The 22,615-nt window shown below is 34.1% G+C and overlaps 1 protein-coding gene and 1 long non-coding RNA gene across 4 annotated transcripts in view; one reads left to right on the forward strand and one right to left on the reverse strand.

Annotated features, from left to right (window-relative positions):
* Positions 1 to 22,615, reverse strand: part of LOC103565312 (uncharacterized) — a 102,230-nt gene that overhangs the window by 44,719 nt on the left and 34,896 nt on the right. For both annotated transcript variants that reach the window (XR_011538708.1, XR_011538709.1), the window contains 3 exons: positions 21,929 to 22,052; positions 8,934 to 9,034; positions 7,777 to 7,820 (listed from right to left, as the gene is read on the reverse strand). This is a non-coding gene — a long non-coding RNA (uncharacterized lncRNA). The remainder of the gene's footprint in view (positions 1 to 7,776; positions 7,821 to 8,933; positions 9,035 to 21,928; positions 22,053 to 22,615) is intronic.
* Positions 1 to 22,615, forward strand: part of LOC103565311 (UDP-glucuronosyltransferase 2A2) — a 66,929-nt gene that overhangs the window by 16,492 nt on the left and 27,822 nt on the right. The gene's annotated exons all lie outside the window — the stretch shown is intronic.

Below are 22,615 nucleotides of genomic sequence, written 5' to 3' on the forward strand. Positions count from 1 at the left end.
TGGTACGTAATTGTGCATTTTTAGTTGTGGGTCTTTCTAGTTGTGGATGTGGGATGCCATCTCAGCATGGCTTGATAAGCAGTGCCATGTCCATGCCCAGGATTTGAACTGGTGAAACCCTGGGCCATCAAAGAAGAGCATGCAAACTTAACCACTCAGCCATGGGGCCAGCCCCCATATGGCATTTCTATTTTTAATTTTTTGATGAATCTCCATACTGTTTTCTATAGTGGCTGCATGACTTTACATTCTTACCAGCAGTGTATGAGGGTTCCCTTTTCTCCACATCCTCTCTAACAAGTTTTATTGTTTTTTTAATAATAGCTATTCTAATGAGGGTATTGTGATATCTCATTGTAGTTTTGATTTGCATTTGATGCAAATCAATGCAAATTGAACTGAACATTTGCATGTTCAACATTTGCAGTTCAACAAATTGAACTGAACAAATGCAAACTGAACATTTGCATTTGATTTGCATTTGTGATGTTGAACATCTTTTCATGGACATGTTGGCAATCTGTATATCTTCTTAGAAAAATGTCTGTTCAAATCCGTTGCTCATTTTGTGTGTTGTTTATTTTTTTGTGGTTGAATTGTATCAGTTCCTTATATATTTTTAATATTAACTCCTTGCCTGATATATGGTTTGCCATTATCTTCTTCCAATTGGTAGGTTGTCTTTTTATTTTGTTGATGGTTTCCTTTGCCATGCAAAAGATTTTTCGTTTGATATAGTCTCATTTTTTAATTTTTTATTTTGTTTCCCTTGACTGTGGAGACAGTCAAAAAGATACTTACTGCTAAGGTTGATGTCAAAGGGTGTACTGTCTATCTTTTCTTCTGGGAGACTTACATTCAAGTCGTTAATCCATTCTGAGTTATTTTTTCTGTATGATTTAAGATAATGGTCTACTTTCATCCGTTGCATGTGGCTGTCCAGTTTTCCCAAAACTTTTTACTGCATAAAGTTTTCTTTCTCCATTGTATGTTCTTGGCTCCTTTGTTGAAAATCAGCTGTCCATAGATATGTGGTTTTATTTCTGGGCTCTCAGTTGTGTTCCATTGATCTGTGTGTCTATTTTTCTGCCAGTACCATGCTGAAATCAGGGAGTGTGACACCTCCAGCTTTGTCCTTTTTTCTCAAGATTGCCTTGGCCATCTGGGGTATTTTCTTGTTCCATATAAATTTTAAGATTCTTTGTTCTATTTCCATGAAAAATTTCATTGAAATTCTAATTGGGATTGTATTGAATCTGTAGATTGATGTAGGTAATATGGATATTTTAACTATATTAATTCTTCCAATACATGAACATGAAATATCTTTCCATTTCTTTAGGTTTTCTTCAATTTTTTCAATGTCTTATAGTTTTCAATGTATAGGTCCTTCAACTCCCTGACTAAATTTATTCCTAGGTATTTTATTCTTTTTGTTATGATTGTAAATGGGATTGTATTCTTGATTTCTCTGCTAGTTTGTTGTTAGTGTATAGAAACACAACTGATTTTTGTACGTTGATTTTAATCCTCACAACTTTACTATATTCGTTAATTATTTATGATGATTTTTTGGTGGATTCTTTAGAGTTTTCACTTCATAACTCATTTTACCAGGCTAATATTACCCTGATACTAAAATCAGACAAGGACAACACAAAAAAGAAAGGATAATTACAGACCAGTATCATTGATGAACATAGACGCAAAAATCCTCAACAAAGTATCAGCAAATTAAATGCAACAATACATTAAAAAGGATCACAAACCACAATCAAGTGGAATTTATTCCAGGGATGAAGGAATGACTCAATATCTGTGTATTAATCAATGTGATACATCACATTAAGAAAATGAAGAATAAAAATCACATGATCATCTCAATAGATGCAAAGAAAGCATTTGACAAGATTCAGCATCCATTTATGATAAAAATTTTCAGTAAAATGGGTATAGAGGGGTAGTATCTCAATGTAATAAAGACCATAATTGACAAACTCACAGCTAACATAATAATACCCAACAGTAAAACACTGAAAGGTATTCCTCTAATGCCCACTCTTACCACTCTTATTCAACATAGTATTCAAAGTTTTACCCAGAGCAATTAGGAAAGACAAAGAAACAAAAAGTATTCAAATTGGAAAGTAAGAACTAAAACCATCATGATTTGCAGATGACATGATTCTATATACAGAAAACTCCAAAGAATCTCCCCCATTTTTTAATGAAGAGACTGAGTAATTTGCCTGAGATTGCAATCAAGAAAGTGGTGAAGAATTTGACAGACATTCAGTTAAAAAGAAAGATCTAGAAAGATACTCAGTTAATATACAACAAAATAAAGGGAAAAAAGAAAGCACATATAAATTTAAGCTTTTAAAAGAATTAAGTAAATGCCAGTCAAAGAACTCAAATAAAATTAAAGCACTATTGTGAGGCTAAAAGGTTAAGGTTACCAAGAGTTGATTACTTAAGTTCCTAAAACAGTGGGAAGGCTGGTTTCTATACTTTTGTTGCCACTGGGCCATCTCTAAGTCTGAGAGACAATGAGAAATGAATCAGAGCAATTAAATTCTAGGTGTCCATTCTAATGCTCATAGAGCACACAGAAAGAAGAGACTTTCAAGCCAAGGCATGTCTTTGGGGGGGAAAATTGGAAGAAAGAACTTTCAAACAAAAATGTCGGTTTTAAGGATTTTCATTTCAAACTCATAGCATTATAAATATTTTAAGAAACTTTAATTCTAAATTAATTTTATACAGTTGGACTAAACATTCTCCAGCAAGTGTTATGCACGAATCTTATTAAATATGATTCTGAGAATTTTACATCTCTTTTATTACTGTTTGGAGCCCTCCCTTTCAAAGTAGGCAGAGATTGGAATAAAAATGAGAATTTGATTTAAAGTACAAGGACAATATTCTAATTGGTGCAACTTCTCTATAGCTGACTTTTTTATCACTCATGATACTCATTTATTGATGTTTCATAGGAATTTTTTAATATTATTTTCTGGGCTCATTAGTTATGTTTAAGATGTCATATTTTCAAATATTCACAATAATGAAATGTAACTCTTTTCTAACTTTTAGTGTTATAAAATATATCCTAATTATTGGATTTAAAATGTAGAATATATTGGGGCCCACCTGGTAACATAGAGGTTAAGGTGGTGGACTACACTTTGGTGGCCCAAGGTTTGTGGGTTTGGATCCTGGGCATGGACCTACACACTGATCATTGAGCCATGCTATGGGAGAGTCTCACATACGAAATAGAGGAAGATTGGCGCAGATGTTAGCTCAGGAACAATCTTCCTCAAGGAAAAGAGGAAGATTGGCACAGATGTTAGCTCAGGGCCAATCTTCCTTACCAAAACAAATAAATACATAAAAAGTAGAATATAGAAGGAAGAATATCAGACTGTGAACTAGAGTACTTACACATTTGTCTAATCTGCCACTGACTAGCGTTGTGACTTTGAGATTATTTAAACTTCCCTCGATCAATTTTCTTACATATAAAATGATGGGGTTGAACGAGCTGAACCAACATTGTCTCCAGAATGATAATCCTACTATGCTATTATTCAACTCTAATTCAGCATAACTATAAATGAATCCATAAAGAAAACAAATATGTGATAATTTTAAATTACTGAAACTCATTTTTGTCATGAAATCAGACATAGTTGGCAAGAATTATTATTTTTTCCTTTGATGGAAATTTAAATCTAAGGTTATACCTACATACATCCCCAAATATAATTTGTTTTTTATCTTTTTATAATTTTTTGAATATGCAATTATGAAACATTTTAGGCATACAAGAAACCAGAGAATAAATGTAACAGACATCTACATTGATGCCAATGAGATTAAACACTTTAAAATCTAAGTATAATCTGAAAACAAAAAAAAAATGTCAGCTGTTATTTAGTTCTTTTTTCTCCTATTATTCTTCACTAAATTAGACACTTATTTTACTGTCCTGAAGAAACCACTTAACAGTGGCAAGTTAACTCCTTGAATTTGTCAATCTGCAAAAATAGACACCAGAAGCAAAGTGTTTATTTGGGATACAAGAATTGCAATTCAGGGAGCACAGATTCAGGCAGAAACTCAAACAGTGTCCCACTAGGGAGTAAAAGTCAGAGGCTTTTAAAGGCACAGAAGGGAGGTTGTATTCCAAAATTTTAATTGGAGCTGGAGGCAGAGAGCTAGTCTTGGCTAAACATTGAATGACTATTGATTCTATCTTCAGAAAATCCATAACCACGAGTTTTTCAGATCAGAATGTCCATTTGTTTGTTAACTTCTCAAATAATTGCCCAGGGGCCAGCCCCGTGGCTGAGTGGTTAAGTTCGTGCGTTCCACTTTGGCAGCTTGGGGTTTCACTGATTTGGATCCTGGGAGCCGACTCGGCACTGCTCATCAGGCCATGCTGAGGCAGCATCCCACATAGCACAACCAGAAGGATCTACAACTAGAATATACAACTATGTAATGAGGGGCTTTGCAGAGAAGAAGAAGAAATAAAAGAAAAAAAAGATTGGCAACAGACATTAGCTCAGGTGCCAATTTTAAATAAGAAAAAAGAATTGCCTGTAAAACAATTGCTATTTTGGCCCAGTCCAAAGGTTTGGTCCAGTCCAAGGATCAAGATAGCAAGATAGGGAGTGGTTGGTGGTACAGTGGTTAAGTTCACATGTTCCTCTTTGGAGGCCCGAGGTTCGCTGGTTTGGATCCTGGGGGTGGACCTATGCACAGCTTGGCATGCCATGCTGTGGCAGGTGTGCCACATAAAATAGAGGAAGATCGGCATGTATGCTAGCTCAGGGACAATCTTTCTCAGCAAAAAAGAGGAGGATTGGTGGCAGATGTTAGCTCAGGGCTAATCTTCCTCAAAAAAAAAAGACTGTAAGATATTTTCTCTGGAAAGGCAGCTCTGATTCCATTTTAAAATGGCTCCACTATGGTCAATTTTGACAAACTCTTCAATTTTGTTTTTATTCAGGATAATTTAGGGGTACTCACATGTGTTTGAGATTCTAGGATATACTTTAATAAGCTTCTAAGTGCTAGCATAGCTATCACTAGTGAATAGTTGCCAATTAATTATTATATTCTACTTACATGGACCTCAATAATTGGACAAATCTAAGTATTTTATAGATAGACTTTCTGTCATGCCTTGTATGCTGTTGTGTTTTGTCTCCTGTTTATTGGAAGATCATGGTAACAACACATTTCTTTATGAAGATGTTTCAAATTCTTTTCACTAGGCCTATTTTAATGACTCTCAAGATTATCCATGCTCTTTTCTTTGCTGTTTTGTTTCAAAATCTAATTAATTTTAAAGGTACTGCCACGATACCCAAATTGAGGCTGACTCTTGAAAGGAGACAAATACAATAATTCTAAAAGCTTCTCTTCTCTCTCCTCTTTTTCCCTTTCTCTGTCTTCCTGTTCCTTTTGTTATTCAAGGGCCTGAAATTACACAATTCGAAGGCAACAGAGTGAAAAGAACACCCACCACTTAGTTTCCATTCTTATTTCCTGGTTTCTATTCTTTTAATCACTTTATTTGTTCTTATTTTCTCTTTTTAATGGCAGCTTCAAATAATTTTAACTTTTAAAATAGCATCAATTTATAGATGCTCTTGTTCAGTTTGGCTTTCACTAAGAATCCCAACTGATAGGTATTATTATAGCCATATCAAGCCATTCATTCTGTAGCTAGCCCACTGATTTACTGATGAATCTTTAGGTTTATTTATTAAACTACTAACATTACTAAACTCTTACTGTAAACCAAGCAGTTTGCAAAGCAATTTTGCTAAATCCACAAAGTAATATAACTAACATCATTATGTCTCATTTACTCATGAGAAAACCAAGGCTGAGAGTCTAGGTAATTGCCCAGGTCACAAAGCTTATAAAAAGACAGTTTTTGAATCTGGGGCTATTGAACTCTAGAGTCCACCTAATTTAAGCTACTATACAGCTGTGAGTAAAAAATCATGTGGTTCCTTGTAGTGCCAGGGCGTATCTCCTTGATTTGCGTGTGAAGATGTCATGTGGAAGAAAGTGAAAAATTCCCTGAACAAGGAGGCAATGATCAATTTGCTTGATCAGAAAAGAAAACTATCCTCTATCAATTGTGTAGTAATTTACTCTATCAACCAATTACTCTAAAACATCTTGAAATATTTGAGCAAGGCTCCTCTAAGTGAAGGTTATTTTAATTTTTCTTCCAAAATATTAGCCATGGAAAAGCGACAATAATGCTGGTCATTGTGCATTGCCGAAGTTCCTAAAACAACAAAGATGAGGCATAATACTGTAGAAATCCAACAAGGAGTCAAATGATGTTATGATTATAGTCCCAATTGTACTACTTTGTCATATGTTTTTGGGCATGCAACTCAACATTAATTCATCATCTGTGAAATGGAGTAAATAACTTCTGCCACACAAGATTTTGTGAAAAACAGTGAATTAGAAAATGCATGTAAAAATGCCGTATAAAGAAGATATCCAACTTGAAGTCAGTATAAGTATTGAAAAAGTGGCGTTAGCAGTAAGAATTGTTTTTTTTAACCTAAGTTTTGGAAATATACATTAAACTGAAGACACTTTATAAATCATAATTATTATCACAGAGTACATAGATACCAAGCTTATAACCTACCTGCTTCTTTGTGTTTAAAATAGGACCAGATTTCATTGCTGTTTTTAGAATAATCATATTAATGTATATATAAATTTGAATTACATTGTTTTATTTTTAATCTATAGATCAATAGACCTATGAATGTGTAGCCATCATAGTAAATATTATTTTATTTGAGAAAAATCTGCCTAAGTATACTTTGAAAGTTTCTTTTCATCTTAAAAGGTCTACAATAGGATGGTTTCCATAATGGATATCACCATGCCTAAGAAGTTTTTCCAGCTGCTGGTTTTTAATTTGATTGTGACTGAAATTGTTCTAAGTGGGAATGTGTTAATTTGGCCAACAGATGGTAGTCATTGGTTAAATATTAAGATCATTTTGGAAGCGTTGATTCAAAGAAATCACAATGTGACTGTACTGGCTTCATCAGCAACTCTATTCATCAAATCCAGTTCTGAACTTCCTGTGAATTTTGAGGAGATACCTGTTTCCTACAAGAAGAGCAATATAGATTCCTTAATTGAACATATGATAATGCTGTGGATAGACCATAGACCAACTCCTCTCACACTCTGGACCTTCTACAAAGAACTAGGAAAACTCCTAGATACTTTTTTTCAAATTAATATACAAATCTGTGATGGAATATTAAACAACCCCAAGTTAATGGCAAGACTTCAGAAAGGTGGTTTTGATGTATTGGTCTCAGACCCAGTAACAATCTGTGGGGACTTGGTTGCTCTGAAATTAGGAATTCCATTTATGTACACATTGAGGTTCTCTCCAGCCTCAACAGTGGAGAGACACTGTGGGAAAAATCCAGCACCTGCCTCCTATGTACCTGCAGCTCTGTCAGAGCTCACTGATCAGATGACCTTTGGTGAAAGGGTCAAAAATACCATATCTTATTCTCTGCAAGATTATATATTTCAATCCTACTGGGGAGAATGGAATTCGTACTACAGCAAAGTTCTAGGTAAGTCTCTAAAATAATCTCTTATTAATGACTCTACATAGCTTATTTATTCTTATTGGTAATAGAGCAAAATATTTACATCCCACTGCATATGCCAAGCTGAAGTAAATGTACTTACTATGTCTTCATACGAGTCTCTGATCCTTCTCTTTGGAAAAATTTCTAAAAAATGAAATGGTAATAATATGTATGCTATTGTTTCAATGCAAATAATCTTGTGCTTATTTAGGTCATAGCTTATCAATGTGTACATCGATCTTCAAACAGAAATGAAAGTATCTTTGCAAGAATAAATTATGACACGGCCAAAAAATACCCTGGCAAACATTTCGAAGTGATATATGATTTACTTTCCTTCCTTCATTCTTCATTCTTTTCTTTGTCTCCAGAAAACTTCAAAAAGCCTAGGATTGAGCATTGGAAACCTGACTTTATACTCTCCTTTGCGTCTCACTATGTCTCCATCCTTAGGCTCTTCTGGGTGCTTGGGCTAGCACTGTCTCCAGCTTAAATTTCTCAGTATCCTTTGGCAATCCTCAAGTTTCCTTGCCTTGAAGATTCCTTATGAGGATCAAACAAAATAATGCAAACTGTCAAGGCCAGTTCTGGTTGGTCATTTATATTACTTTCCTTTATGACCTTCATGAGCCTTCCTTCATTTCTTTCTCTATTTTTTTCTCTCCTGAATGCTTTTTCTTTAGACCTATGAGTAGTACCAGCGATATTAATTAACAGCAGGAATTAACAGTTGATGCTACCAATGCTACTTTCTTACAAAGGTAATATGCAAAATATTGTCCTTTTCCACATCTTTCTGCCTTCCTCCCTTCATTCCTTTCATCCTTTCTTCCTTCTTTTGTGTAATAAACTATTTATTCAATACCAACTCAGTACCTGCCACTTTTCTAGGTACTAGGAATACAACAGTTAGCAAAACAGACCAAAATATACTCTACCACCATGAAGCGTACATTCTAGTAAGAGGATGCAGACAATAAATAAAATGTATAGGATGTTAGACTGCGATATATGCTATATAGTAAAATAAGAAGAATAAATATTTCTGAGAGTAGGGTTACACTTTTAAATAAGGTGTCCAGGGAAGGTCTCAAATGAAAGAGTGACATTCAAACAAAGATCTGAGGGGAGTGAGGGTGAGAACGGATAGGATCGCTGGAGGAAAAGCATTCCAGGCATAGATAAGAACAGATTCAAAGATCAGTGGCAAGTCATAGATGCAGGAGTATCTTTCCTGTAACTTGACCTTAACCTTACCTCTCACAAGTAGAAATCGTGTAATTTTTTTCCTGGATTTTGGAATGTTCTTCATCTAATTTTCCATCACTTAAACTTATAAACTTCTTTATAGAATTGGTCTAGAGGGAAGATATTGAACATATCATACATATAAATAAAATATACACAGTGTATTTAAAATTTGTATATACTTTTGATGATATGGTAAGTAGAATTTTGAAAGTAAAATTCTGTATTTTTATATTCATTATAATGCAACGTAACCATATTTCCTTTTTCTCTGGATTCTAAATTTCATATGTCTCAAAAACATATTTTGCTTTAAATTTAGATGTTATTTATATGATTATTTCCCAAGACATTTTAAATGTGTTCTATGATAATTATCTCTGCCCATATATGTATCACATACCAACTATTGCAGGTATTGAATGAAATAATCTACATTCCTTAAATAAGGGAATCAGAAAAACTAAGATGGTGAAGGGTCTTGGAAAGCACACGAGGTTCTGGGTTCAAGTTTCAGTTGCTGACTGTGTGATATCAGGAAAGTAACTTAAATTCTGCATCACAGCACTTCCTCCTCTGTAAAATGAGGCAATTATTTCACTGGACTCTTGAGTATGATCATATAACACCATATATGTGGATATGCTATGTCAACGATAAAGAATTATGTTTACTTTGAATATTATTTACACCTAACTACACAAGAACGCTGCAATGACAAATCCCTAATTACACGACCATGGGGCTCTGCACACAGACAATGAACATCTGCAGAAAACAGATGGCCTCTGGGGTGTACTAAATCTGCGTTCTCAAAGGAAACCAAGACAAATTATATAATGTGTGGAAAAGCCTTTGTAAAACAGAATGTTCCTGACTTCTCATTTTCACAGCATAACAATCTAATTTCCAAATCTCACCTTTTGAAGAACTGAATATCTTGTTTACCTAAATCCTTTATGCTCCTCGTGTTACTAAAGGTATTTGAACAACAAATAACTACAATGAATATTTTGTTCATCTATAGGAAGAACTGGTATAATCCAGTTTGTCTTTGTTTGCAATTACATTCTTAAAGTATTAAGGACACCTGGTAACTGTAAACTGACACTGAAATAGGTCAGGTACCTCATATTTGATAGCATTATCAAATACAGAAGAACACAAACGGTTTAGTAATATGTCAAGTTTCTGTGGAGTGTCTATTTCATGGCTGTTCTTCAGTTCTGTGGGAAAAATAGACTAGAACAATAACATGTTTAACTGTGGTAAAGAAAAGCCCCAAATATTTATGAGGGCGGAAATAGAAGTAAGTAACAAGGAAATATCTAACTGCACTGACTAAAAACCCTGTTTTATTTTTCAGTAAGGAGATCTTAAATCTTATGGATCAAGCAAATAAAAATGATCATTAATTCAATTTTAAATTTGCTTCTAAACACCTAATGGAACAGGCGTACCTGAGAATATGACAATCATTGCTATTCACATCCCGGAGAGAATCTATTAATAAATCTTGCCCAGGCCAAGTGTTCTGCTGAACACCTTGAAATTGCACTTAAACTGATCTGTCTCCTAACCTCTAAGAGATCTGATGTACAGGACGTAGGTAGTTCTCATGGGGGTAGGATTTGGCTCTAGTCTCTGCTGCAGCTTTGGGAAGGCTGAGGGCTTGAACGCTGTAGTAAAAATAGTTAAACAAGTAAGGCAACCTGCTGTCCCCATTTTGTCTGTGTCTTTTGGTTTCCTGATCTGTCTCCATCTTTCCCAGTGTGCTGCAGATCACGACAGCAGAAAGCTCAGGACTAATTTATATAACACTTGGCCAGTGTAGCCTACTTTTATCTGTCAGTACCATGTTGGTTCCATGTTGGTCCCTCTTTCCCTGCTGCTAAATGTTAGATGGATTCCCTAGAAATAATGCTACCTTTCCCCACCCCTTGAAAAAAACAAACAAGCCTCAACATTTCACTTCTACCCCACTTGCCTGGAACTGAGCTAGATTAATCTTAACATTTTTTATATCTGATCTCTGACTCTCTTTCTGAACCCAGTGTTTTCGTTTGTCTGTTTTTCTGCATCCCACTCCCATTCTAATCCTCATTGCTCACCTCCCATCCTTTCCCTGGAAAGCCTGGATCTCTCTGTTAATCTTCCCTCATATAAGGCTTCTAAGTCCTTCTCACGTGCGGCTTTCCTACGGTCAGTGTTGTGAGGTTTTTAAAATTCTGTGTAACCTTTCTTCTGAAGTCAAACATAGCCATAAAGGTTACAGCTCACTGAAGTTTCACAATGTAAACCCACCTATGCAACCAACACCCAAATCAAGAAAGAAAACATTGTTACACCTTTGACTCCTCCTCCTTTCTCATATCAATCCCTGCAAATTCCATCTAAGGGTAACCACTTTGTTGATTTCCAATGCCATAGATGAATTTTACCTGGTTTTAAATTTTGTATAAATGAGCCACACATTATGTACTCTTTTGTATTTTGCTCTTTTGCTTAACATTGTTTTTATATTCATCCAAGGTGTTGCATGTGGGTAGTCTGTTCATTCTCATAGCTATATAGATTCAATGGAATCTATATATGCCACATTTTATCTATCCATTTTGCTGTTGATGAACATGTAGACTATCTTGATTTTGGCTATTTATGATAAACACTGCTATGAACATTCTTGCGCATGTCTTTTGGGGAATTACATACACCATACTGTTGGGTATACATGTAAGATTGGAATTGCTAGGTCATAGGGTGTGCATATGTTCAGCTTTAGTAGATACTGCTAAAATCTAGTTTCTCAAGCACTCATGCCATTAATAATCTCACTAGTCATTTACTAAGATTCCAATTATTCTCCATTCTTACCAACACTTTTTTTTTAATTGTAACCATGCTATTGATGTGTACTGTTATTCATTATTTTTCTTTTAAGGGCTGATTTTCATATGGTAAAAAAACACATAAAATATGCAATATGGTATGTTTTTTCAAATATATGCACCTTTGTAACCAATGCATCAATCAATCTCTGGGATCGCTTTCTAACAAAGCTGCTCTCCAAGACCTTTTCAGACACTTAGAGTTGATAACTCCTTCCAATTAGTTTTCCTTCTTCATTCTGATTCACTTTCATTTTTCTTTTATGGGGCTTTTAATGCATCCTCTAATTATTTTAACTGTAAAGTAATATGATTATATTGTCACTAGTGTTCAATTTGTGATCCATCAAGCATCTCTGCTCTAGTTCTCTACTTAGTGATTCTACAGCTAATGCCTTTGCTAATTGTACCATCTTCATCATTAACTTAATAAATAGCTGCTTTTACTAAACACCTACTTGGTACCAAGAGCTTTGATAAATCCATTGAAGAAATTATTCCTAATCCATACACACAAAGAAACAACCAAGAATGATCATTATCTTTTACACATGAGGCATCAAGACTCAGAAAGATTTAGTAACCTTGCTGAGCTCACAAAATATGTAACCAGATAAGATCCTAAGATCCTGGTTCCAAGGAATAAGCCACTCTATGACTACAGAATTTTAATTTTAGAAGTAATAAATAGGGAAGAGAAAGAGACAGGTCTGCTCAACTCCCTCCCATACTTTGTTTGGTGATTTGGTGTTTCCTATGAGCATTCTCTCATCCAACTTTCCTGAAGGCACTACCATGACATCCTTTTAACTTGACACAGTTCTTTTTGCAAGTTGAAAGGCTGACTATTTTGTTACAAACTCTCTGTGTTGTCATAGAGGAGTGTATGGTTCTAAGTTTGCAGAACTTTGCTCTCCCGTGTACAAGGCTGCATCCTCAGGGAAGAGCATGCCAGGCCCCAGTGTCCTAGGCCCTTCCTGCCTGTTCACATTGCCAGAGGAATTTAGAAAGACTCTCAATCTGCTCCTGAGGAGGAAAATAACTATTGCTGTCTTTACTACAGTTAAGTGCAAATATTTAACTTTAACATTTAGTATAATTAAGTGCAATTATTTAGTTTAAAATGACCTTTTTATTGAGTCTCCATTTCAAGAATATATTATTTCTTTTAACTTTTAAAGAGCATCTTTGGTGTCTTCTGGAGTGTTTACCTGTGTTTCTCATTTCACCTTTTGCATATTTGTTGTTAAATTTTAGTCAAATGATTTAACTTGTTTTGTTGTTGTTGGCATTATAAATGGTTTTTCTCTTTAATTTCTCTTTTACAGATCATCATTTGTACGCATTAATCCTAATTATCACTTAATTTTAATTTTGCATCCTACGTTTGTTTTTATTTTCTTGTGATTTCCAGTAGTTTTCCAGATACACATTCATAAAACTGCTACTAGAAATAGATTATATCTCATTTTTTAATTCTTATGTCACTTCTCTTGCCTAATTTTATTTCTGATAAATTCAAAGACTTATTTGATACTAGTGAAGAGAGTCGCCTTTATCTTTTATTTTTAAATTCAGTTGAAATGATTCTAAATTTTACTCAATTAACTTGCTCATTTATGAGTCATGTTAAGAAAATATCAATTCATTCCTAATACACGTAGTGTTTTCTTTTGTAAATCAGAATTGTGTCAAATTTTGTCACTTTTTTTTTCTACCAGTAGTAAGAGTTATATAATTTTCTAGTTGGGTTAATAGATGAATTATATAAATGGATATCTCATTACTGAATTACTACTGGAATGATTTTACAATCATTTTTGTACATATTGCTAATATTTTACTGATTATATTTGCATTGATGGATGAAATATGGGATAGAAATAGAAAAAAATTCACTTGTGTGCAATCTCTTTAATGTTTTGGAATCATATCATAGACATTTTATGAAAATAATCCTTAAGTTTTCCTTCTTTTCCCACACTTGTAAGACTTTAAAAGCTTTGTTATTGTCTGATATTTTAAGGTTTAGTATAATTTTCTTTTTTCTCTAGATTTATTGAGATAAAGTGGACATATAATATCGTGCAAGTTTAAGATGTACAAAGTAATGATTTGATATATGAATATATTGCAAAATGATTACCACAATAAGGTTAGTTAGCACATCCATCATCTCATGTAGTTACAGTTATCTTGTGTATGCGGTGAGGACTTTTAAAAGCTACTCTTTTAGCAACTTTTAAATATAATGTAAAGTATTTTTAACTGGAGTCACCATGCTGAATATTAGATCCCCAAAACTTATTCATCTTATAAATGGAAACTTACACACTTTGACCAACATCTCCCTGTTTCCCCCACACCCAGCCCCTGGCAACCACCATTCTGCTCTTTGCTTCTATGAGTTTGGCTTTTTTTTTAGCTTCGACATGTAAGTGAGGTCATTCAGTATTTGCCTTTCTCTGTTTCACTTATTTCACTTAGTGTAATGCCCTCAAGTTTCATCCATGTTGTTGCAAATGGCAGAATTACCTTCTTTTTCATGGCTGATTTATATTCCATTGTCTGTGTGTATACATATATGTGTATATAGACGCACACATATATATGCCACATCTTCTTTATGCACTCATCCATCAGTGGACACTTAGTTTGCTTCTGTGTCTTGGCTATGATGAATAATGATGCAATGAACATGGAAGTACAGATATCTCTTTGTGATAATGGTTTTATCCTTTGGATATATACTCAGGACTAAGATTGCTGGATCATATGTTGGTTCTACTTTTAATTTTTTGAGAAAATACCATACTTTTTTACATAGTGACTGCACCAATTTACATTCCCACCAGCCGTGTACAAGGGTTCCATTTTCTCCACATTCTTTCCAAAATTATCTCTTGTCTTTTTAATAACTATTTTAGCAGGTGTGAGGTGGTATCTCATTGTGGTTTAGATTTGCATTTCTTTGATGATTAGTGATTTTGAGCACCTTTTCATGTGCCTCTTGGTTGTTTGTATGTGTTTTTCAGAAAAATATCTATTCAGGTCCTCTATTTTTTAATTCGATTATTTGTTTTTGTGCTGTTGAATTATATGAATTCTTTAGGTATTTTGAATATTAACTGCTTATCAGATATGTAGTTTTCAAATATGCTCTCCCATTTGTACATTGCCTTTTCATTTTGTTGATTATTTCCTTTGCTTACAGTAGATTTTTAGTTTGATGTAGTCCCACTTATTTATTCTTGCTTTTGTTGTTTGTGCTTTAGGTGTCATATCCATAAAACCATTGCCATGACCAATATCAAGGAGATTTTTTGTCTATGTTTTCTTCTAGTTTTATGATTTCAGGTCGTATATTTGTCTTCGATGCATTTTGAGTTAATTTTTTTTATTGCAGTAACATTGGTTTATAACAGTATATAAATTTTTCAGCTGTGCATCATTATATTTCGATTTCTGTGTAGATTACATAATGTTCACTACCCAAAGACTAGTTACAATCTATCACTATACACATGTGCCTAATCACTCCTTTTGCCCTCCTCCTTCCACTTTCCCCTCTGGGAAACATCGATCCAATCTCTGTCTCTATGGGATTGTTTGTTGTTGTTTTTATCTTCTATTTATGAGTGAGATCGTATATTAATTGACTTTCTCACTCTGACTTATTTTGCTTTGCATAATACCCTCAAGGTCCATCCTTGTTGTCCCAAATAGCAAGATTTTATCCTTTTTTATGGGTGAGTAGTATTCCATTGTTTATATATACCTCATCTTCTTTATCCATTTGTGCCTTGATGGGCACCTAGGTTGCTTCCAAGTCTTGGCTATTGTGAATAATGCTGCAATGAACATATGGGTGTGTGTATCTTTACACATTCGTGTTTTCATGTTCTTTAGATAAATACTCAACGGTGGAATAGCTGGGTTATATGGTAGTTCTATTCTTAAATTTTTGAGGAATCTCCATACTGTTTCCCATAGTGGTTGCACTAGTTTGCACTCCTACCAGCAGTGTATGTGAGTTCCGTTTTCTCCCACATCCTCTCCAACACTTGTTATTTCCTGTTTTGATAATTGTACCCATTCTGAAAGGTGTGAGGTGACCTCTTATTATAGTTTTGATTTGCATTTTCCTGATAATTGTTGATGTTGCACATCTTTTCATGTGCTTATTGGCCATCTGTATATCTCCTTTAGAGAAACGTCTGTTCAGATCTTTTAACCATTTTTTAATTAGGTTGTTAGTTCTTTTATCATTGAGATGTATGAGCTCTTTATATATTTTGGGTGTTAACCTCTTACCAGATATATGGTTTGCAAATATCTTCTCCAAATTGTTAGGTTGTCTTTTCATTTTGTTGATGATCTCCTTTGCTGTGCAGAAGCTTTTTAATTTGATGTAGTCCTGTTTGGGGTTTTTTTCTATTTTTTTCCTTGTCTAGTCAGACATCGTTCTTGAAAATATGCTGCTAAGACTGATGTTGAAGGGTGTACTGCCTATGTTTTCTTAAAGAAGTTTCATGGTTTTAGGTCTTACATTCAAGTCTTTAATCCATTTTGAGTTAATTTTTGTCTATGTTGTAAGATAATTGTTTACTTTCCTTCTTTTGCATGTGGCTGTCCAGTTTTCCCAACACCATTTATCGAAGAGACTTTCTTTTCTACAGTGTATGTTCTTGGCTCCCTAATAGAAAATTAGCTGTCCATAGATATGTAGGTTTACTTCTGGGCTCTCAATTCTGTTCCATTGATCTGTGTGCCTATTTTTGTGTCAGTACTATGCTGTTTTGATTTCTATTGCTTTGTAGTATATTTCAAAACCAGGGAGTGTGATACCTCCAGTTTTGTTCTTTTTTCTCGAGATTGCTTTTGCTCTTCTGGGTCTTTTGTTGATCCATATAAATTTTAGGATTCTTTGTTCTATTTCTGTGAAAAATGTCATTGGAAATTTGATAGTGATTGCATTCAATCTGTGGATTGCTTTAGGAAGTATGGGCATTTTAACTATGGTAATTCTTCCAATCCAAGAGCAGGGAACATCTTTCCATTTCTTTGTGTCTACTTCAATTTCTTTCAACATTTTATAGTTTTCAGTGTATAGGTCTTTCACCTCTTTGGTTAAATTCATTCTTAGATATTTTATTCTTTTTCTTGCAATTGTAAATGGGATTGTATTTTTGATTTCTTTTTCTGCTACTTCATTGTTAGGGTATAGAAATGCAACTGATGTTTGTATGTTGATTTTGCATCCTGCAAATTTACTGTGTTCATTTATTATTTCTAAAACTTTTTTGGTTTATTCTTTAGGGTTTTTTAATATATAAAATCATATCATCTGCAAATAGTGACAGTTTCACTTGCTTTTTTTTTCCAATTTGGATCCCTTTTATTTCTTTTTCTTGCATGATTGTTCCAGCCAGGGCTTCCAACACTTTGTTAAATAAGAGTGGTGACAGTGGGCATCCTTGTCTGGTTCTTGTTCTTAGAGGGATAGCTTTCAGTTTTCCTCCATTGAGAATATTAGCTGTGGGTTTATCATACAGGATCTTTATTATCTTGAGGTACTTTCCTTCTATACCCATTTTATTCAGAGTTTTTATTATAAATGAATGCTGTGTCTTGGCAAATGCTTTCTCTGCATCTACTGAGATGATCATGTGATTTTTATTCTTTATTTTGTTAATGTGGTGTAGCACATTGATTGATTTGTGGATGTTGAAACATACCTGCGTGCCTAGAATAAATCCCACTTGATCATGGTGTATGAGCTTTTTAATACATTGTTGTATTCGATTTGCTACTATTTTGTTGAGGATTTTTGCATTGATGTTCATCGGTGATATTGGGCTATAGTTTTCTTTTTTTGTGTTGTCCTTGTCTGGTTTTGATATCAGGATAATGTTGGCTTCATAGAATGAACTAGGAAGGTTCCCTGCCTCTTCAGTTTTTTGGAAGAGTTTGAGAAGGATAAGTATTAAGTCTTCTTTGAATGTTTGGTAGAATTCACCACGGAAGCCATCTGGTCCTGGACTCTTACGTTTTTGGAGATTTTTGATTACTGTTTCAATCTCCTTCCTGTTGATTGATCTATTTAAATTCTCCATTTCTTCTTTATTCTGTTTTGAAAGTTTGTATGATTCTAAGAATTTATCAGTTTCTTCTAGATCATACGATTTCTTGGTGTAACACTTTTTGTAGTATTCTCTTATCATCTTTTGTATTTCTGAGTTGTCCATTGTAATTTCTCCTCTTTCATTTCTGATATTACTTATTTGAGCCTTCTCTCTTTTTTTCTTGATGAGTCTCGCTAAAGGTTTGTCAATTTTGTTTATCTTTTCAAAGAACCAGCTCTTCATTTCATTGATTTTTTTCTATTGCTTTTTAGCCTCTATTTTATTTATTTCTGCTTTAATTTTTTATTATTTCCTTCCTTCTACTGATTTTGGGCTGCATTTGTTCTTCTTTTTCCAGTTCCTTTAGGTGGTCTGTTAGCTTGTTCATTTGAGATTTTTCTCGTTTGTTGAGGTAGGCCTGTATTGCTATAAACTTCCCTCTTAGAGCTGTTTTTGCTGTATCCTATAAATTTTGATGTTTTATTTTCATTTTAATTTTTCTCCAGGTATTTTTTATTTCTCCTTTGATTTCTTCATTGACCCAATCATTGTTTGGTAGCATGTTGTTTAATTTCCCCATATTTTTGACTTTTCTGATTTTCTTCCTAGAGTTGATTTCTCATTTCATACTGTTGTGCTCAGAAAAGATGGTTGGTATTACTTCAATCTTCTTAAAGTTATTCAAAATGATCTGAGACTTGTTTTGTGGCCTAATATGTGATCTATCCTGGAAAATGTTCCATGTGCATTCAAAAAGAATATGTATTCTTCAGTTTTTGGATGGAATATTCTGTGTATATCTACTAAGTCCGTTTGGTCTAATGTGTGATTTAACACCAACGTTTTCTTATTGATTTTCTGTTTAGATGATCTATCCACTGGTCTAAGTGGAGTGTTAAAGTCCTCTACTATTATTGTGTTTGCATCTATTTCTCCTCTTTTGTCTGTTAATAGTTACTTTATATATTTAGGTGCTCCTGTGTTGGTTGCAGAGATATTTACAAGTGTTATAGCCTCTTGTTGGATTGTTCTTGTTATCATCATGTAGTGTCCTTCTTTGTCTCTTGTTACAGGTTTTGTTTTAAAGTCTATTTTTTTCTGATATAAGTATCACTACCCCAGCTTTATTTTCCTTGACATTTGGATGGAGTATCTTTTTCCTTTTAGCACTTTAAATATATCATGCCACTCTCTTCTTGCCTGTAGGGTTTTGGCTGAGAAGTCAACTGATAGCCTTATGGAGTTTCCTTTGTATGTCCCTTGTTGCCTTTATCTTGCAGCTTTTAGGATTCTCTCTTTATCTTTAATTCTTGACATTTAAATTATAATGTATCTTGGTGTGGGCCTCTTTGGGTTTATTTTGTTTGGTGATCTTTGTGCTTCCTGTACCTGGATGTCTGTTTCCTCCCTTAGGTTAGGGAAGTTTTCAGCTATTCCAAGTTTTGGAAATCATGCATAAAGTTGCTAGAGACATCCTATGCAGGTTTTTGTGTGGACATAAGTTTTAAACTCCCTTGTGGAAATACCAAGGAGCATAATTGCTGGATCATATAGTAAGAGTATGTTTTTGTAAGATACTGCTGAAGTGTCTTCCAAAGTGTCTGTACCATTTTGCATTCCCCCCAACAATGAATGAGAGCACCAGTTCCTCCATATCCTCACCAGGATTTGGTGGTATCAGTGTTCCAGATTTAGGCCATTCTAATATGTGTGTAGTAGTGTCTCATTGATGTATTAATTTGCATTTCCCTGGTGACAAATTATGTAGAGCATCTTTTCATATGCTTACTTGCCATCTGTGTATCTTCTTTGGTAAGGCATCTGTTAACGTCTTTGATCTATATTTTAAGTTGATTATATATTTTCTTACTGTTGAGTTTTAAGAGTCCTTTTTATATTTTGGATAATGGTCATTTATCAATTATGTCTTTTGCAAATATTTTCTCTCAGTCTGTGGCTTGTCTTATCATTATCTTGATATTGTCTTTCATAGAGCCAAAGTTTTTAATTTTAATGAAGTCCAGCTTAAAAATTATTTCTTTCATAGATTGTGTCTGAGAGAGAAGACATAGCATAATTTTACAAAGTTGGAAAGAACTGAGTTTGTCAGGTTAATGAAGCACATGCATTTAATGTGTAGTAAAATTTTTTCTAAAATTTCTGGAAAAAATTCCTTTTTAATCTATAAACAGGATCATTCTAATGGTGCACCATTAAATTACCATATGGATCAAAATATGTTTTCACACTTCTGTTTGGAATATTACCTTTATGAAGTATAGAGCATGGCCAAGTATCTAGTTTCTATTATCTTTACTAAGGGCTATAAACATGTGAAGCATCATGGATCCAATATTTCTTTGGAAGCCCCATTGTCAAATGTTAATAAGAAGCATGCTGGTCTTCATGTTTCCCATTTTTAATAGTGTCCAAATGGTCTGCATTTTCAGGTTTAGTCCCCATTTACACTATCAGTGAAATACATAGGCAGTAAAAGGCATGCGACAGGCAGAATACTTGGGCTGATTCAAAAATACTAAATCCTAAAAGGAATTACTAATCTTTAAATAAAAGAAATTAATAATATTATAGGAGATTAAAAAAATCGCTTTTAATTTTCTTTTCTCCTTCTTTTTCTATAGATATCCAGTGCCTTGGAGACATTTTATTGAAATGTCAAGTATTGTGTTGCAGTGTTCAAGAACAGTCGATTGTTGAAGTAGTTCTTTATCAGAGTTAGATTACATAGTTTTTTCTAGAAAAATAATCTTTCCAAGGTAATCTTTTAAATAGCACTTTCCAAGATGTTGAGAAAGAAGAGAGATTCTACCCATTTGGCCTTTCAGAAATATAACAAAAGCAACAATTTTCCTGAAGAGTGAAAAATGCTGTATAACAAAAATGCATATATTGATAATATACCTAAGTGGAGATGGGGAGTGATGTAGCTATAAAAATGAACCACAGACGAAGTCATTTATTTATTCTCCAAGATTTCTCCTGAGGAATAGATTTCTCTAAGGAAAGTTTCTGCATTGCCAAGCAAAGAATTTCTATATGCTTTATATTTGTTATATGAAAAAAATATTTAGGCCTAATATCTATAAGCTCAGATATTAGTCTGCAGCATGTGTTAGGGAGAACAACATTTTTCTGTATAATAAAACTTGTGTTGACAGACTTTGGGCACATGAATGAATCAAGGCTGGTGTCATAAATGGATCTGCCAGAAGTTATCTGGACCTATCACATGTTCATGAAAGTTAAGTGTTAACGTTAGGAGTTTTTCCTACATAACAAGCTGGTTGCTATATAACCAGTGAGTTGAAATTAGTCAAGGAGGATGAATTTACACCACAGCTACAGGTAAATGCTATACGCATGGTTTTATTCCTTTTCTTTTACCACAGAAAGCCAGTTCTTAAGCATTTATAGCATACCACTGGACATTGAAGTGCAGAAAAGAGAGTGAATATCTAGAGTGAAAGCAAACTAGAGTTCTGGGATTTAAAAAATGGAGTAAAGCAAAGCTGGAAGACTTATTATTAGTTTTGCCTTAGTGCATGACAAACTACCCAAAGCTTTAGGGTCTTAAAACAACAACTTTCTATTTAGCTCACGAATCTGCTCACAGTTCTGATCTAGGCCAGGCAGAACTGTTCTGGATTGGTCTTCTTGATGCTTATGTGAATATGGGTCAGCAGGGGCTAGTTGATCTTAGAGGCCACCCCTTGTATGTTTTGCAGTTGTCTGCTCATAACTTTCTGGGTGAATATCCTGGGGCTATATGTCCTTCACCATTTTTTTAATATACATTGAGATATTAATAATTTTTCTCTCCTTTTGTTCATCTGCTAATATTGTATATGATATTGAAAGATTTCCTATTAAGCCCTCCTTATACCCTTGAACTTTCAATGCAATCCTGATATTTTATGATTTCTTGTTCATTACTGAGTTCATTTGCTCATACTTTGATAGAGATAGTCACCTTTGTATTCATGAGTGATTATGCACCTTGAATATGGTTCTCCTTCAGTCCTTTTCTGATAAGGTTGCATTGCTTTTTTGGACGAGTTAAATGAATATTTCTTTCTTCTTTTGTTCTTCTTAGCCTATGGAAGAAAAATTTATTACTTGTGATTTACTTAGAATATGCCTGTAAAATCCTATGAGTACAGTATTTTCTTTGTGCAAATGTATTTAACCACCGCCTTAATTCTAAATTTATAAAGGAAATATTGTACTCTGATTTGCAAATTGTTTATCACAGGTCTATAGGCTAGCAATTCTGAAACTATTTCATGTATTTACTAAGATTGATCAAGTAAGTAAACATTGGGCCCAGCTCAGTTGCTGAGTGGTGAAATTTCCGCACATTCCACTTTGGTGGCCTGGGTTTGCAGGTTCGTATCCCAGGCATGGACTTACTCCGCTCATCAGCCACACTATGGAGGTATCCCACATACAAAAAAATAGAGGAAGATTGGCACACATGTAAGCTCAGGGCTAATGAAAGTGAAAAAAGAGGAGTATTGGCAATGGATGTTAGCTCAGGACAATCTTCCTCAGTGGAAAAAAAAAAGAAGAAGTAAACATATAGTGATATTTGGAGACAGGTTTCTGACTATTGAAGAAATGTCTTAGAAATAAACATAGAAGGCTAGATATGAATGTA

Source organism: Equus przewalskii, chromosome 3 (genome assembly GCF_037783145.1).
Source record: "Equus przewalskii isolate Varuska chromosome 3, EquPr2, whole genome shotgun sequence".
Classification (NCBI taxonomy): domain Eukaryota; kingdom Metazoa; phylum Chordata; class Mammalia; order Perissodactyla; family Equidae; genus Equus; species Equus przewalskii.